Source organism: Diorhabda sublineata, chromosome X (genome assembly GCF_026230105.1).
Source record: "Diorhabda sublineata isolate icDioSubl1.1 chromosome X, icDioSubl1.1, whole genome shotgun sequence".
Lineage (NCBI taxonomy): Eukaryota > Metazoa > Arthropoda > Insecta > Coleoptera > Chrysomelidae > Diorhabda > Diorhabda sublineata.
Window position 1 is genome coordinate 28,259,697 of NC_079485.1, and position 19,808 is coordinate 28,279,504.

The 19,808-nt window shown below is 33.2% G+C and overlaps 1 protein-coding gene across 1 annotated transcript in view; it reads left to right on the top strand.

The window, feature by feature from the left end:
• Positions 1-455: 455 nt before the first annotated feature.
• The window catches only part of LOC130451269 (uncharacterized), a 33,917-nt gene continuing 14,564 nt past the window's right edge, over positions 456-19,808 (top strand). The window contains exon 1 of the mRNA XM_056790179.1: positions 456-688. The gene's annotated coding sequence lies outside the window, so the exon portion shown is untranslated. The remainder of the gene's footprint in view (positions 689-19,808) is intronic.

Sequence of the window (19,808 nt, forward strand, 5' to 3'; positions counted from 1 at the left end):
ATCCGCTAGTATGATAAAGCCGTAAGTGTCAGAAGAAGATCCTTATTGAAGGATTTTTCTCCATTACCGTCGTTAATTAATCTACTAATTACTTAATGTCCTAATAAGATAGATTTCATTTTACATGGTGTTAAAAAAATGAATAATTTTGTTAAAAATCGAAATAAAGTCGAGAATTTGAGGTTATTATCTATTAAAAACGCCATTAATAATTAAAAGAGAGAAATAACATTGAGTCGCTTTTTGTGCTGGTTAGTGTATTTAAAGTACGATAATTGAAAAAATAAATGTTTTGAAATGTATTACATATTCATAAATATTATTATCACTGAATAATCTTATTTTGCATAGTATAGTACGTCTCTAAGTTGTACCATTAGTGAGAAAAGAGAGAATGCCCATTCTTCTATCCCACCATTACTAGAAGTACCGAAATTCAATATACCGCTACCAATGTGTACTGTTTTAACTGTTGTAGCTTAGTTGTCAGTACTGAAACAAAGTGCGCGGAGAAAGTACTACCTATACCTATCATTGTCGGTACAACTGGTGACCGATGTAATTGAGGATATAGATACGTGTATACAGTGTATTAAATAGTGAAACGGATTATCAACTCGTCTTTTTCACACTCTGGAGGAATTTCACTCTGGTTGTTCAACTTAATAATAAAAGAAATAAAATTTAGGTAGGTAGTTCTCACTTGTTATTCATATTAAATATTTTTTCCTATTTCATGCTTACGTTATTTTTAAAACAGGTGTTATTAAATAATTATTTTCGTTAAATTGTGTTAGAACAGATATTTGAGCCGCAATATTATTGAAATTATTATTTAAAAAATGAAAATATCACTACAGCTGTGCAACTTTAGCAATATTACAATGAATTAGTATATTTTTATATTGTATTCACAATTAATTATTATATACTTGATGAATACAAATTTTTTAACAAGCGAATTGGTGTGATCAAAATTAAATCAAATATCTCTGTTCCTATTTTGGAGAAGGCCAACGACGTATTCCATTGGCTTCGATACAAGTCATTTTTCTACTTTTTTTTAATTATTCTCTGCTAATGAATCAATGCCACAGCATCATCTACTTATAAGATTTCACATTTATTGAAAATGTAATACATATAAAAAGAAAAATGGGATTGATTCTGATACGACATGAATTAGTTATCTCAGATGCTTATGTTCTCACCATTCGAGATACATCATTATTGATCCTTTGGTAAGATCTGCAGCGAATCATTTACTAAATACAACTTTCAATTGAGGATAACTCATTGCCTATCATACCCTACATCGAGGTATTTTGTTGACTTTGTTTATTAAATTAGAAATAGAGAGATTTGATATTCGAAGTATAACCCATCGTATTCTATGGTATCAATTCAAACTCTTTGAGACCTTAGTAAAACCATTCTTTTGGCTTTAATACTAAAAATTGTCACACTGCAGTTTTTCAACATCTCCTTTGGATTGATGGATTGATTCAAATTTTTCCCTCTCAACAATTTCCCCATGGATTTGAAAAAATAGTAATCTGACGGTACCAGGTCTAGACTAAATGCTGGGTGTGGTAGAAGTTTGATACCACCAAGTTCTTCAATCCTATTCCGCGTAACTTTCGCGGTAAGTGGTCCAGCATTGTCTTGTTGTAAGATCCCGCTTTTACTTGCTTATACATCAGCTGTCCATATCGATTTTGGAATGAACTGCACTAAGCCTTCATAATTCCACTAGATACACAACAAGACTCGAATCGGCCTCTGGGCGACGGGTTCTGGTAATTGTTCTTTGTCCAAATCCATTTTTCCCCGTAAGTAAAAATACGTCTAATAAAACGATTATCTTTCAGCAGGGCAAGGATCTGTTTACACAACTACTCGCTTGAATCTCGATTAATTCTTGTGCCACTTTCATATATCTTACCTACCTAACCAAGGGATTCCGATAATCGGCGAGTGCTGGCACTAGGTTGGTTTTCTACTGTACCCTCAATATAACACGCAGATGGACGACTCCACTATTAAAACGCTGTGCCGTTCGCTAATTAACTGTGTCCTCCCCTTCAATTTCATATATTTTCCTTGCTGCCACAGCTGCCTCAAACTTTTGTTTCCAATAATGTTTCGACAATAGAAGAATGTCATATTTCCCGCACAAATAAAGCAAATTTACTCTCCATAGAATTTAGGGCATGTTTAAACTGAGGCATAGAATTTGACATTACTCATAAAACACCCTCTGTAGTTATCGCAAACGCTGATATTCTCACTAGAGATACATCATTATTAATCCTTTCGTTTTTTCTTCAAGTAATTCTACTTTTTTGACACTAGTATAAAAGTATATTGTCCAAGATTTTCAGAAAATATGTGAAAGGTTTAAAATTTTGAAATCTTCTTCTAACTTTTCTTAATCTTCTAACTTTTTTTAATCTTTGTTTGTTAGTGAATCCGCAATCTTAGGACACAATTTAAATTGATTTTGACGTACTTAAGCACCACAAATCCTTTTCAAACTGAAAAAAAACTCACTGAAAAGGAATGCATTTTTTGTTCCTAATATTCTATATTAATTTAAAAATCTCATTTTAGACACAATAAATAAAAATGAACAACTCAATTTCCACGTCGAAAAGGAGTTTTTTTAACCACATATAAGTACTTTTGAACCTGTTATATTTAAAATATCATGTATTTAGAATTCAATTCATTCAACTTTTCAGTTTAATTTTCACATAGTGTTATTTATTTTAAATTCAAAACATTTTTTTGATATTTTAATAAGTCTTATTTCTTATTTGTCGCATGTTTTAGAAAGTAATAACTTGATTGTTTTTGGATACTCTAATAAATAAATATTATTTCGTGTCTCTAATATAAACAGCAAAACAAAATATGTTAATTTTCATAAAGGTCATGCGTGTTTAACTCCTTTCCGTTAAAAGTGTTTTATATAAATTTTCTCAAAATCGTCCAAGAATACTAACTGATCAAACTCCTTTAAATTGATATATCGTAAGCCGTTTTGAATATATGATAAAAAAGTGGTCTCAAATTTTGAATTGAAACCGCATAGCACTCAAACTTTTGACTATGTTTGCTCAAATCATTTGATTTCGGTTCCTGAAATACGAGGGTTGCTGCTTCAGTTTTAAGACAAATAAAAACAAATATTTATAATTGGATATGGCATTATTGTTTTTCAAACTTTTCTTCATTAAGATTGAGGTACCTCCAAAACATGTGATTTGAGCGCTTCAACCCCTTCTTCAGTTGTAGAAAAACTTTGACCTCGCAATTTCTTTTTGAACTGCAGAAAAAAGAAGAAATCAATTGGTGCCAAACAAAAACTGTACGGCCGATGACCCATCAATTCAATATTTTGACTACACAAAAACATTGTTGTTTAAACTGATGTGTGAGAGCTCGCATTATGACTTCCACGATTAAGTTCCTCGAACACTTCTGGCAAACAAATTCAACTGTACCATTCATAATTTTCTGTTCTATGTTGCTCTAATAGAACAGCACCGACATACGCATGTATTCCAAAAAAACAGGCATTCATTTGCTTCGTAGTGATTCATGAGCAAAGAATTTTTGTTGGATTTAGCTCGTCTCGAAAGACCTGTACAATCGATTGTTGTTTTTTTTTTGAGCGATTGTCAAATTATGCGATATCCAACACGAATAAATCTTTTGACAACCAAATGTTCACGCAGTATTGAATGTATACGAGTAGAGCTAATGCCCAAGTATACCTTATTCTCACGGCATGTCACATGACGATTAATATCAGTTTACTCACAGCCAAGATTGGACGACCTAAACGAAATTCATCCTATAGCGAAGTACGACCACGATTGAAACGAAACATATGATGCTTCATCACCAAAAGTCGAAATAAGTTGAGCGGCACACTGCTGTTGGTTTAATCTACGTCGAAAGTCATAGAAAATCATCGCATGAAACAGGGTTTAATTCCATTTTTTGAACAAGATGAATGTGTCTGTGAAGTATCTGTAAACAAGTCAAATAGCACTCGAATGACAACACTTTCTAAGTACGTTCACCATTAAAAATGACAGATATGAAATATCCACAACAGTTTTGCCATATCTCAAAACTTGAGTACCAATCATCGTATTTGTTTATAAAGAAACTACATCTAACGAAATAAGTACATATTCGTAAAGAATTTTGATATAAGTTTTTGAAATTCCATGTAATTTTGATTGCTTTGGTCTAATTTTTTCCAACTAATTAGTTACTGGAGTGAGAGGAGTTAGAATACTTAAAACAATTGGTTGAACAGATATGTCAGGTTTATGAATTATCAATCTCTTTGCATCTGATGGTGAAATAAAAAGTTACTCTTTCTAAAATTAAATGAGATAATTACTTTGATTTGATATGAAACTTTAATTTTTAACTATTATTTGAAACTGATTTTCTGTCAAAACAGACTTAAAATCAAGACGATTCATCAAACCATTTAAAAAGGTTTAAGAACTAAAAGGTTGAAGAAATTTATTTTTTTTAATTTCACGTCTTCACTAACATTTATAATCGCTTCCTTGGTCTCACTTCAACCATGCTAGACATAAATAACGAGTAGACGAACCTCGCAAGTTTCAATCTAACCACGACTTACTTAAAAAGAATTAGACGTCGCTTGAATGAATCTATGATTATAACTATTGAAGTTTGAATAGTTGATTTGCAATTATAAGAAAATAATTAAATAGTTTTGAAAAATTTAAATTAACGGACTACTTTCTTCGAATGTCTTTGCGTCCAACTAAATAGGACAAATAAAAGTTTAATGTATTCGTTTGTACTGCTTTTTCGAAAATAATATGACATATAAAAACAGTCGACTGTATCTTCACATTAACTTACTATTTAACATAAATGAAAAGAGTGATTATCCAACTAATAAGTGAGAGAAATTATAATAAATGTATAAATTATTTATTAGATTCTGTCGACGCTTCTCTATAGATACCGAAAACAAAGATAATAAAAAATATACGGATTATTAAGATTTGAAATTAAGGATACAAAGAATACAATAATTTTTTTCATTTTTCGTCAACTTGATTTAGAGATTCACTTACATTTATAGGGTTTTATAAGGGTAAAATTATAAAATTATATTGTGCGATTGGAAGGTAATATCAAAAATACAATTTTTTCAACCCCATCTATTATAAAATCTATTGGTATGACCGTCGAAAAAACATGAAAGGGATTGTTCCAATGAATCGACCCTTATATGATTGATATAAAATGTTTGGTTAATACTAATTGTTCACACCACATTAAATGTTTATAGTTAGTCTATTCCTCGCATTCCTCACAGTCTATTCGGTGGCCTATACCGCTTCAATCTTCTCATCTCAGATTTCTCTCCCATTAGTTTGTTGAAGAGCACTAGTGGAATACTTAGATCATTCTCAATAACGTCACTTAGAACATACCACTGGGCGTTTACCATCATTCCAAGGTCTTTCTAAAATGGCTAGATTTGATTTGTTTGTCATACTCCGTATGTCCAGATGGACTTAAGCATTACTTTGTATAATGACACGTTGTTGGATATAGATAACTAAGATCTTCTGCCAATCATCCAGCAATGTAATTGTAAACCAAGTTGTTTTCTCTTTGCAAAGTTGCCAATTCAATCTACAATCTAGATGTATGCCATTTAACTGTATTTACGTGAATTAATTTGTGAAGGTTATATAAACTGATTCCCTCCCATTTGTTTTTATTCCCCATATTTTTTGCTAATTTTATATTCTGTCCAGTGAAGTCTTTAAGCTGTGACATACTTTTGTTGGACACACGCTGAACGAGAAATCACCAGATGACTTCATGGTTATTTGGCAACCATGCCAAGCGCCCTCGCCCTCGCAAAAATACATACAACAGGTACCAGCAGCAGCTCATTTTTCCGTTCAGCATTTAACTTTATGCAATACAATCATCTTACTCTGTATCTGGCCTGACCTAGAGCTGGCGGTAGTTGCTTGAAAAATACCACTGTATTAGAAAATACACAATCTATACATATGTTTCAAGTTTGAAGACTCCACGCTGTTTAATGTTTGTTTGACAGCCATCAATAGCTAACGTTTTCAGTGAATTTGTAAACATGGAAAAAATTCGTCGTTATGTTACACAATACTTTTATTTGAAAGGCCTTAGTCTAACCAATATAAAAGCTGAGCTCGATTCTAATCTGGGTAGGACTGCTCCTTCATTTCAACAGTAAAATATTGAGTAGCAGAGTTTAAATGAGGTGACAACTCCAGAAATTTGAAAAAAATCCACGAAGCGATACTGGATGATCGTCGACTGAAAGTTTGCGAGCTAGCAGACATGGTAGGCAATTTAAAAAGTGCGGTACATGGCATATTAACTGGAAATTTGGCCATGAGAAAGCTGTGCTGCGTTTGCTTATAATGGAACAAAAACAGCGTCGTGAAGATGTTTCCATCGAGTATAGTGGCAATGTTTCCCAGAAATAAAGCCAAATTTTTGCGCCCTCTTATAACCAAGGGTGAAACTTGGGTCCGCCACATCACACTCGAAACAAAAAAACAATCAAAACAATGGACTTAAAAGAGAGAACCGACTCCAACGAAGGAAAAGACCGTTCCATCAGCAGGAAAGGCCATGGCGTCGGTTTTTTGGGCTGCGCATGGGATAATTTTCATTGACTATCTTGAAAAAGGCCAGTATTACGCGAACTTATTGCAACGTTTGAGCGAAGAAATCAAGCAAAAACGTCCGAATTTGGTTGAGAAGAAAAGGTTGTTTCATGAAGACAATGCACCAGCTCAAACATCCTTTATTGCAAAGGCCAAAACTGAATGAATCGAAGTTTGAAATGCAGCTTCATGCACCTTATTCGACAGATTGACCCCCTTTGGATTATTATCTATTACCAGACTTGAAAAACTGGCTCGGCGGTCAAAGATTTTCCAACAATGAAGAGGTGATGTCGGCAGTTAACAGCGGAGATTTACGACTCTTATTATAAAAAGTGTAACTTATTGAACAACCGTGGGAAAAGTGTATGGGGCTAAAAGGAGATTACGTTGAAAAATAAATATATTTTTTTCAAAATTTTTATGTTTTCTTTGTTGGGTCAAGTACTTTTGTAGAGTCATTTTTATTTCACATCAAGGTAGGCTTCATTTACAACCACCTACAACTTTTCAAGAAGTGAGAACGATAAAACTCATCTGAAGCCTAATTAGGTGAATAAGGAAGCAATTACATCTACGAATCTTCCAAATTCACAATGTTTTACATCAACTTGTGCATCATTGCAAAGCCTTGGTGAAATATCCTTCTTTTACTTAATTGTAAATAATTACTATCCTTTCCAAAAATGCCATCCCCTTTCCATTCGGATGAACCTCTTTCTTAAAATTTGCTCAAAGTCTGGATATGTCAATAATGGACCAGAACAACCGAGTAAAAGATACAGTGGGCCAAAAAAATGAGATTATTATACAGTTCTGTAGATAATATGGAAGTATATTCATTCGAGGTTAACATTTTAGTTTATCAGTTTCTATAAGCACACTGTATCCACGTAAAAATTAGATAATTTCTCAAAAATTGTGAAAAAATACAGTCAGAATTAAGATGAAAAAATATGAGTTTAATTGAAATAAAGTTTATGAAAATGATTTGAGAAATAAAAAGAATCAAATTTTATTTTGTCAGGATTGTAGAGAAACCAATATTGAAAATAGAAACTTGTATAATAAATTTTCTCCCTGCTATCAGTTTTTCAGTCGATTGCTTTGAAAATATTTACATATTGAGATAGATTTGGCAATAAATGGACATTCAACTGGTCTAAAACATCGATAGGAATTCTTTATTGGTGTAGGAGAGTGACGACAAGTAACTTCAACTCAAGTCTTTTCCTAAATTCCTAAAACGTTCAGCTTATTACTTCTAGGATAAGAAATCAATATGAATGTCATAGTCGGGAGCACTTTCGGAAATATTCAGTACGATTTCTTCCTTTATATTATACTCGAGAGACTCGTTGAGATATGAAATTAAATAACTTTCTTTTGACATTTCTTTAATATATATTTTTGAACCGCATTCCTACTGAATTCGTAATATTTCATTAATAATATGAGGTCGCTTTACAAATTGACTCAATTCAAATATTTTTTTGTGATCACAGCTTCATTCGGAACAATTTCGATATGAAGTTCAGTTTTACCAGTCATTCAATTTCAAAATATCAACAAATTTCTCTTTCATATTGTCAATCGAAGATCGAAACGGTATTTTACAAACCAAAAATAATAGTATCCGTTATTTGTTTACTTTAGACGTGCAGATGTTTATATTTTGTCGGTGTGTGCGAAAAGTTAAAACCTGCATGTACCGGCTGATTTGTTTATTATTTTCTCAATGTTTATGATTGTAGTTTAGTCCCAGCTATCCCTGTGAGATGCAAGAACGTGCTGTGATTTATACTTTTTGGACCAAAACATCTTTCTGTCAAGTTCGTATACGAATTAAATTCGTTATCGCAAATTCAGATTTGTAAGTTTTAAAGTAGATAAAACCAAGCAACCAGGTCTCCATAGTCTAGGTAGAAGTAATCGTACCATTGCCTACAAATTAAAAATACCTCCACTTATCGTGGACGACAACGTGAAAAAATATGCATCCACCAGGAGCTTTAGCCATAGAAAATGGTCAGGGTGATCTCGAAAAACCATAACCGCTAAAGATAAACGTATTGTATTGATTAGTGTACGTGATCGACGACTCACGGGCCCAGAGGTAGCAGCTCAGATCAATGAATCTAGGCATCTGTCTTTGAGTGGGTACTTCTACAGTGCAAAGGAGATTGAACGAAACTAGCCTTTTTGGAAAGTTGATAGTAAGGAAACCTCTTTTAAGACGCCAAATAAAATTATGAGGTCGCAGTAGGTTGAAGAACGTATAAATTGGACGTATGAAGAGCGTTTGTGCGCAGGTCAAAGGAGAAACGGATGTTAGAGCCATGTGTAATCCCGACTGTAAAACATGGCGAAGGCTCGGTGATGGTTTGGGGATGTTTTGGACGTAGGGCGACTGGAGACTTGTTAAAAATTAAAGAATATTTAAAGGCTAAAAAAAATATAGGAACTTTCTGTTCTATCCCCGATCGGAAGAAAATGTATCTTCCAGCATTCCTCGAAGATATGCAAAGTGTATTTGAAAGAATTGAAAAGGAAGAATGTGGTGAAAAAAGTGATTTAGCCATCATGGTCACCTGAACTCAACTCAATTGAGTTGTTAAGGGACAAATTGGACAGGGAAGTCTGAAAGCAGTGTCCTACTTTCCCTTCATATTTTTCGAAGATCCTGAAAAGATCAAAATCGATCGTATTGTTTATATTTGTTGTTCATCACGCCAATTATAAGGAGGGCAACGCTTTTGACTGGTATTGTATGTTCTTCAATTCAGTTTTTTAATTCGAAAAAAATAAATCAATATTTGTTATTTTTTTTACCAATCATAAGTATCTCTGAATATAATAAAAACACATTTTTTAACATGTGAACACTAAAAAAATTAGGGTTCGAATATTGATAAATATAGAATCGTGATTTTGAGCTTTTCATTATATATTCTCTGGATTTCTTGAAAGTTTCTACGTTATTATGGCATGTATAATCTTTAAAGACTAATTTCATCATTCCCATGTGGTTCTGCTTAATTTAAAGTATATAAATCCGTAAAGTGAAAAGTCACATTATGACAAACATCCCTTTCCTTGACGACCGCCACGTATAGTGATCCTAAATTATTATAAAAAGAAATATTTCAAAATCAAGATTTTTCCTTTAAAATTTGCTTATCATTTCTACCAATTACAATTATATCAGGCGGTTTATTTACAGTATTTCTTTTAAATAATTTCTAGTAAAGTTTATCATTCAAATAAATTATTGTAAGTTAAGTGTATTGTGTACATAAATTAATAACGTAATAACCCACGAATAGAAAGATTGTAAATAAATACGAAAAACGTTACATTACATTACTTTGTACACATTTTTGACGCTAGTTATGTTATTGCTTAAGACGGACCTGTCTCGTTCATAAATATGTAATAAATTCTTTGTTAATTTTCCATTAGTCCAATTATCTGTTAACTGTTTTTTTTTTATTTTTATGATCAAAAAAGTTTCGCTGGCCTACATCTATATTTGGAAAAATGAATGATTTTAATTTCTGTGAAATAATCCGATAAGGTAAACTGAAAAGAGGACAGCATTCAACAAATTGCAAATTTGAATTAATGGCAAATATAATTCAAAAATAAACGGTTTCACTTTCCGGAATACTACAATATTGATGTGCATGATCAGAAACAACAAACATATATCATTATGCTGAACGTAGCAAAGGGATCCATACCAACCATCACTACGTAAAATAAAAAAAAATTCTCGTTGAGGAAATGTAACTTTCAACTTAATGAAAAAGTTACTATTATTGACTGGCGAAAGAAGCATTAAGTTAGTTAGTTTGGATTTGGAATTATTTGTATGGTCCTGATATACTATTAGTTTCCTCTGCTTGAATTGATATTTTTTATTGTGTTGTGTATATGAAATATGTTTTGTATTGTACGAGGGTTATTTAGAAAATTTCCTAACTCAACCCAAAGATATCAGCACTTATCATTGGTTGGGAAATATCAGCAATTTTGGATGCTTTAACAATCGGATATTTTTTTGAAAATGGAAAATTTGAGTATGGAACTGTCATTAAATATTTATTTTTGAAAGATAATACACCTACGCGAGGAGTTAATCACTTTGTATCGAGCCTGCACCAACATTGACGACCAGAAAGTTGTGAACAACTGAATTCAAACGTGGCTGTATCAACTTGAATAACGACGAGCTATATCATCAAAAAAATTCACCAAATGGTACTGAACAACTATAGGATTGAGATTATAGAGATAGAAGGGGCTATTGGCATATCAAAAGAACGAGTTTGGTTTGTACTGACTGAAGAATTAGGCATCTGTAAGGAATCCGCGAGTAGGGTTTAAGAAAATTGAATCGGATTTATCACGTCGATTTATAACTATACTCCTGAAATGAGAGAACAGTCAAGACAGTGAATTGCCAAGGAATCCCTTGCTCCGATAAATGCATAGACAATTTCATTGGTTGGAAACAAGATGTTATTGTGGGTTTGTGTTCATCTACTATTTTCAAAAAGGTAAAACAATAGCAGGAGACTAACACGCATCATTACTTGATAAGGTAGAAGAAAAAATTGGGTAAAAAGCGGCCGCATTTGAAAAAACAGTCCTTTTCTTGTTCCTTCAGAACAACGCACCTTCTCACACTTTGGTGATCGCCATGGCTGAAATTACACTTAGAATTGATTGACCGCTCACTGTATTCACCAGATACATAACCCAACTACTGTTTCTTTTTTCCTAACCTTAATGTTTCACTTGCAGAAGAGAGATTTTCATCAGATCAGACGTTGTCGCATACGTAAACGCGTATTTTGAGGTGAAAGACAACATCTTGACAAAATCTGCCTCCTTTGTGTACGCAACTAGCAATATAAGTCGAAGTTTATTAGATACAGTTACATTTGGGTCTTACTTATAGACAACCCTACAAGCGAGGGCAAAGATCAAGCGTGGTAGGGTTTGAGTTGACAAGTCGAAGAAGGTTGCAAGGGACAGTAAAACATCCTTATAAATGGAGTAGACAGAAACAACTATAGGAATTCTTCGAATTTCCTTATTAAGTGAAGGATTTGAATCGGAAAACCGTTGTTGCGAAATAGAGAAACAAAAGACTTTTCCTCCGCCATACAGTCAGTAGAGAAAGAAAAACCCAATGTGAGAAACCGGAAAATTGGAAAAAATTATAATTTAAAAGGGTTAAAAAGGTTGGAGCAGGTTAAGAAAAAGTGTACAAAAGGAGACTATGTTGATAATTAAGAATGATTTTGGGAGAAAAATATCTTGTTTCATGTTTTGATAAGTACAACTTAATTTACAACGTCAGTCACAACAGTAGAGGAATATTTACTTGTGATAATTTATATGAAGAAAATTCGAATACATTCCAATAAAAAATCAAAATAATAAACAATATAATATATTAATTTGAAATGTGATAGTTTAAAAGAATTATTTAAATAACAAAATAACTGAAATTCCTTCCTTAAGTGAACAAGATTTTATTATCAATTATTCTATGGTAGCGTGGTCAATTAATTGTTTACACTAGATTCTAATAGGTTAGTATTCTCCAATTTTATGTTTAAGAGATTCTAGTAGATTCCGTTGGATGCATTTACCAGTTTAATGGAATCCGTTATAACTTTTCTGATACAAACTTTCACGTGCGAACTATTCAAAATTACTATCTCAGTAAAGATCGATTATGGTTTGATAAACATACTGATATAATTTGAGACTTTGTCACTAATAAGCTCTTTCTAATTAAGTAAGATCACTTTGAATGTAGACATTCATGTTAGAAAGGGTTTTACTCTTTCGGTGATATGATTGTATATCACAATTTATTTCTTGAAGAAAAATAAGCAGAAAAAAGAAATAATTTAGCAGTTTTCCACTATTTTTTAAATATATTCTTATCAAGTATTCGATAATGGTATTCTAGTTAATGGAGTCTTCTGTTTTTGAAGATATTTCTTCGTAGTTAAAAAGTCGAACGATGGCGGGTTTTTCCACGCAAGCGCCGAGAGTGAATAGAAACAAAACGTTTTATGAAAACCTTGATCGTGAAAACAAAGTGTCAACTTTGAAATATATATATTTTTCAACATAATCTCCTTTTAGCTCCGTATACTTTTCCCAGCGATGTTCAATAAGTTTGATACCCTTTTTAGAATAAGAATCGTCAAGCTTCTCAAAATAGCCATTAACTGCCGACAGGACTTCTTCATTGTTGGAAAATCTTTGACCGCCGAGCCAGTTTTTCAATTCTGGTAATAGATAATAATCCAAAGGGGCTAAATCTGTCGAATAAGGTGCATGAAGTTGCAATTCAAACTTCGATTCATTCAGTATTGGCCATTGCAATAAAGGATGTTTGAGCTGGTGCTTTGTCTTCATGAAACAACCTTTTCTTCTCAGCCAAATTCGGACTTTTTTGCTTGATTTCTTCGCTCAAACGTTGCACTAAGTTCGCGTAATACTCGTCTTTGATAGTTTTTCCTTTTTTAAGAAGTCAATGAAAATTATCCCATGCGCAGCCCAAAAAACCGACGCCATGATCTTGCCTGCAAATGGTCTTTGCCTTCTTTGGAGCTGGTTCTCCCTTTTCAGCCCATTGTTTTGATTGTTCTTTTGTTTAGAGTGTAATGTGGCGGACCCACGTTTCATCCTTGGTTATGAAACAGTGCAAAAACTCGGCATTATTTCTATGAAATATTGACAAATACTTGATGGAAGAATCTTCACGACGCTGTTTTTTGAATCACCTACCATGTCTGCTAGCTCGCACACTTTCAGTCGATGATCATCCAGTACCGCTTCGTGGATTTTTTTCAAATTTCTGGAGTCGTCACCTCATTTAGTCGACCACTGCGATGCTGGTCTTCGCAGGTCGTACGGCCTCGTTTAAACTCTGCTACTCAATATTTTACTATTGATAACGAAGGAGCAGTCTCATCCAGAGTAGAATCTAGTTCAGCTTTTATATTGGTTAGACTAAGGCCTTTCAAATAAAAGTATTGCGGCACATAACGATGACCAATTTTTTTCATGTTAATCCACTGAAAACTTTCACTATTGATGTCTGCCAAACAAATATTAAACAACGTGGCATCTTCAAACTTGAAACATATGTATAAATTGTGTATTTTCTAATACCGTGGTATTTTTCAAGCAACTACCGCCATCCCTAGGCCAGGCCAGGTATTTCTGTGACCATCTTCGTACAAAGTAACTTCATTCAAAAACTACTTCGCTTTGACATTTTATTTTCTTACTTCTGAAGAGGAAAACTGCAGCACATACTCTTGAAAATTATTTAGTATGAGCTTTGTTGACGGGTCAAATTCTTTCGCATTCATACTTTCTAAGTTATCATTCGCTGGAGGATGAAGTCATCGACTTGGCAATTCAGCTAATTTTTGGTTGTGGGAAATTTTCCCAAAAGTCTCCAGCGATAACTTGCATTGTCTATCACTTTATGCAGTTCTGAGTAAGAAGATCTATCATTGGTTCGAGCCATGTTTTAAAAACATCAGCCTTCATGTCCTCATGGGAGTCATCAGATCCACCGCTATCTCCAGGTCAGGTCTGGTACTTCTAGGACCATCCTCGTAGTTTGAAAGACACACGAGATCGTAACAAATAAAAGATATAAAATACGCTATGCGAAACAGACAACGAAACACTATTGGAATTGGAGAGGCTACCATAACTCAACTTTTGTAGCATAGTAGCCGTAGTCGACACGTTGGGGGTGCTGCTAAAAGATTCTTCATTTTGGTAGCAGCCACTTAACTGGAACGTTTCTGATACGGTTCAGGAGCTAGAAGCCAAACACATTCAAGTTACTATAGCAGTTGTTGCTGCGTTCCGATAACCAATAATGATAGTTGGGGTTTTTATGGCCCTTATGCGCACAGGTATATGTTACGTACGTACGAGTAGTTAATAGCTTCATAATCCCCAGTTGTGATTGCTGCTATTGTACATCTATATGGTTATTTAAGGATTTAGTCGCCATTTCACCACACATTCTGGTATGGCGTCTGAAGCAGTAGACTGTTTTATGTGTGTAGAAATAAATGAAAATATATGCAAATAAATATGATAAAAATCATTGTAATTTTTTTGTTAATATTATTTATTTTTATCTTTTGGTTGAATCTATATAATTCCGAACTACATCCTCTAAAAAAATTTACTTTCTTAATGTCAATGTACTTTAACAAGACTTCTTCATTTTTACGTAACTGATGTTAATTATAGTAGTGTTATTACTCTACACCTGTAGACACTGTTTGATGTATGTTTATTATTCACAAAACATGTTGTCACTTTCATTTTTCTTGGCCCGAATGCCGTCCACGCCACTGAGAGATGGTACGCTAAAAAAATCGATTTCACAATAGGAAATAAACTTTCCTTTTCAACAGCTGATGGACATTTATATGTATGGTGTGAACATAGCTTGGTTACATGTTACTTTTTTAATCGAATCGAATAAATGGAATATAAAATAGGAATAATAAAACAAATTGTGACTTTCTAGACTCATCCTACATATTGATCTATTCTTGATTGCCATTAGTGAAATTATTAATGTTGAGGTTAATGAGGTTTCTTTTATTGAATTCATCCTTTAAAAATAGTTAAAGATAGACAACGGCAAACTTAAATAGAGAACTGATAAACAAATTTAAAAGATATATTAAAAAAGCTTTCTCGTTTAATTAAGTACTTTCAATATTAGCTTTGTTGAAAGGTTCAAAATATGGAAGAGAATAATTATTTACATTGTCCTGGAATCGAATATTGAACGTTACCAAATAAATATATAATTAGATACAACTATCAAATCCCATAATATAGTCGATTATAGACAATTGAAACAACAAAACCTAACCACAGTATATTTTCAATAATTATTGGTTACTTAATTACTTCTTTGAAGTAAAAAAAAATTCAGGATAACCGAAATCTTTCTATAAAAGTTAAAAATTACGCCCTTCTCTCTAGTCACGACGATGTTTTGATATCTAGTTACCCTAGATCAGTTCCATGCATAAAAAAATATTGCGTTACCATAGCAGCGAACAATAACTTATTAGAAGTGTCAGTGTAAAGTTTGACGTCAAAAGAGGTACGCAATAAATGAAAAGAAAAAAGATGTCCACCGAAATTGTGAAAATCGAAAAATTGGAGAATAGAGCCATCAAGTATCTGTATTTAAAAGGGTTAAGAAGTAAGCAGATTATCGAAGATATGCTTAATACCCTTGGTGATCAATGTCCTTCAAAAGAGGTAAACTTTCCATTGAAGGTGATGACCGATCGGGAAGGCCAGTTTCTGTCTCCGACCCTGAAAATACCGATGCAGTTCATGACATGATTTTATCAGACCGTCGAATTGGGCTAAACCGGATCTGATCTGAAGCACTGAATATTTCATACGAACGTGTAGGAAGGGTAGAAGCATCGCGTTCGATCTGTGCTCGATTTGAAAACGATGTTGATTTCTTAAACCGAATTGTTACTATGGATGAGACTTGGGTAAATTTCTACGATCCAGAAACAAAGCAACAATCGATGGAATGGCGACACTATGGTTCTCCAAGACCTAAGAAGTTTCGTGTCCAAAAATCGTTTTTGGGATTGCCATGGAGTAATCATGATTGATTTTTTGGATAAGGGTAGAACAATAACTGGAGATTACTATTCCCCTACTATTACACCCCCTTATTCACCAGATTTGGCTCCGTCCGTCCGACTATCATCTCTTTCCTCAACTGAAAAAAAGTTTAAAAGGTCCTAAATGTGTCTTCCAACGAGGAGGTAATAAAAGCTGTGGATGTCTGGTTTGCAGAGCAAGAAGAAACATTTTTTTTGAAAGGTCTAGAGACGTTGCAGGTTCGCTGTAATAAATGTATCCATTTAAGAGGAGAATATGTTGAGTAATGAAATATTTTGACATTGAAATTTTGTTTGTTTCTATAGTAGTCTAAGAATTTTTAATATATCCTTGTAGTGATCGACGAACTTACGTTTTTTTAAACCGAGTTCAAAATTTCTAGAAACCGGGTACAAACCGGGTTACTCAGACGAGTTGGTAGCCAAACCTGGTCTTTCACCAACCTCTCGAATATTCCTACGCACGTGTTTTTTATAAATTGATTAACCATAAGCTGAATGGCTGTTAGATATTTTATTCATTATAAAAATCGCAAGAATATTTGAAAACATTAACTTTGTGAGCATACCAAATAATATTCAAACATCAAATAATATTGAATATAATTCAGATGATTATTGTGAGTTTTGAATTGCCCGATTTTGCCAATTTGTCTATGGTTGTCAATAATATTTTTCAAACAGCGATATTTGAAATAAGTACAGATCTGTATTTAAATGAAGTGGCTTATTGAAGGCGCTGATACCTCTTACCGTATACCAGGCTTCAGTTGCTATCGCCTATAAACTCACTTGTCGTTTTCTATCTTCCTATGCATTCAAACAGTATAGTATAGAAGACAAATCGATGTTTAACGGTTTTTTAAGGACTTTCATATGGAGAACCTGATGAAGTTTTGGACCCAGTTTTTCTAATTAATTAATGGAAATTTCTTTCTTATTTTTACGATGGATTTACGAAAAACGTTAAGGGGTAAGAAAAAATCAAAATATTAGTTTCAGAGCTTTAATCCTTCGTGTAAACACACTCATTCACATATAATTGTTGAATCCAAACCAAGTTACTCATACAAGTTGGTAGCCGACTAGTCTCTAGGTTGGATTAAATTGGTCGGATATCGGATATTTCAAAATATAAATCAGTTCTTCTATTTATATTCTAAATCTAAATATTCTATCTGCTCTTTCCGTCTTTAGTCGATTCCATTTTTTCTGTAGCTGTTAAGCCACAGTCACAGAATATCTAGGATCACTGATAGGCCAAGAATCAAATACAGGATAAGCCCAAGAGACAAATACCTCCCTTTCGATGGAATTCTTAAAATATGCTATGTACTCAGGAATCAAACTCAAACATCAGGATATTTGGTCAAACAGAATTGATTGCACGACATCCAAAGCGATTTGGCTTAAGATCAATGAATTTGTGAATCAATAAGATTCACAAAACACTTAATCCAGAAGACCATTGGAGTGATCAGTGGACGTTGTAATGTTTGCGAAGGCTTCAGGAATGGGGACAACTATGAAAAAGTCTGTAATGGAGGAGAAGAGACGATTGAGCACCTGCTTTGCCGGTACACTGCCTTGCCGGATAAGCGACGTCAAATATTAGAGTACCATGATGTCTTTAAAAAATCAAAAAATTGAAGAATTAAAAATGGAAAAAGTAAAAAACTTTAATCTTGGTTAGAAGTGCTAAAAAATAAGTTATGAAAGGGAAAATATAGAGGGGTGTAGTTAACTAAGTTTCCAAATCGTGGAAAATAAAGGGTAACACAATAGGCATCATGCCTCCGAGTGAACCAAGACCAATCAAGATAAAGTTTGCCCGTACTAACCTAACCTACGTAAATAGTTACCTAAAAATTATTAAAAAATAAAAATTAAAAGTTGTCACTAATTGTTATTTAATAATCAATTGTTTCATCAATTTTTATTAATGCAGTTGTGTATCAGATTTGTTTACACCTCACAGAATTCTTTTGGTTACTTTTTTCAACATCTCGTAATAACTTTTTATCACTTTTTTAACTCAAAAAACACGATTACAGTATTTTGTAATGGATACCAATTTTCCAATTATTTTTTTAATACTATTCATTGTTTCTTATACGGATCTGTTGTCAAGCATGATTTTATGCAAACATCAGATGTCGCTTCCATCGCTCACCCTGCCAATATGCAAAATGAAAGGAAATTTTTTAATTCTTCTTAACTTTTTATTCAAGATATCTTCTTTCTCTGTTATTTTTTTACTGATGAACCAAAAATCATATACTTGAACCTCAATGACGCAATTTCGAGATGGACCAGTGTGAATGTTACTAAAAATAAAAAGTGAAAACTCTACTTCGCTTCAGGCTATCATTTATTAGTTACAAGGATTGATTACTTGAATCAAATTTAATAGTGTTTGAATGGTTAAAAATTACAGTTATATTCAAGATAGATTATAACTTGTCGATTATGCAACAGATATAAACCCAAATGAAATGAAAATAACTCAAATATAGAGTAAACGATTCTAATTCACGGTCATCCTATACCCAGTAGCGGCGTTATGGTGAGACAACCGCCCAGGGTACCAACATAAAGTAGCGCTTATTTGCCTCGCTTCAATTCCCAAAATTTCACGAAAAATTAATTATGTTGGCAGCACTAGAATGGAGTGTCCAATCTCTGCGCTTCAATTTAACGGGCATATCCTACTATAAAGGAACACATTATCTATCTCTTTTTAATATGAACTTTAGAAAAGAGAGCTGAGTAAGAAGGACGGGAATCCTTGACTACAGATAAACACAACTGTTTCAAAAAAATTGATGAATTTTAGTTTTTTTTTATTATACGGAAAATGTTATTGGAAATAAGGAAAAAGTACTGTACAAATTAGAGCCCTTAAAATTAATTTCACGAGGTACCGAATCGCGAATTTTCATTCATGGGAACAACTTTTATTTGGAATTTGTAATTCTGTAACTTACGTGGAGCTAGAAAAGTCAAATTTTATTAGTTTTTTAAATAAATGATTAATGAAAAACTGGTTATTTCATTTCATTTCAAATGTTACCCATGGCGCTGGTGGTGCTAAAGCCGGCACTGCCTATATCCAAATCTAGATAATTAGTGCTGATATCAAAGACATTATGATCAGTTTAACCTGAATGTTGACTTTAACCATTTCAGAGGGATTTTGTTTAGTTTTGAGCCGAAATTTTAGAGATTTTTATTTTCTAACACTCTCAAACGATTTTCAATCACCGATTACTTTATTTTAACGATATTAATTCTAGTTGAAGGCCTTAATTACCGACTAGAGTAAGAAAAA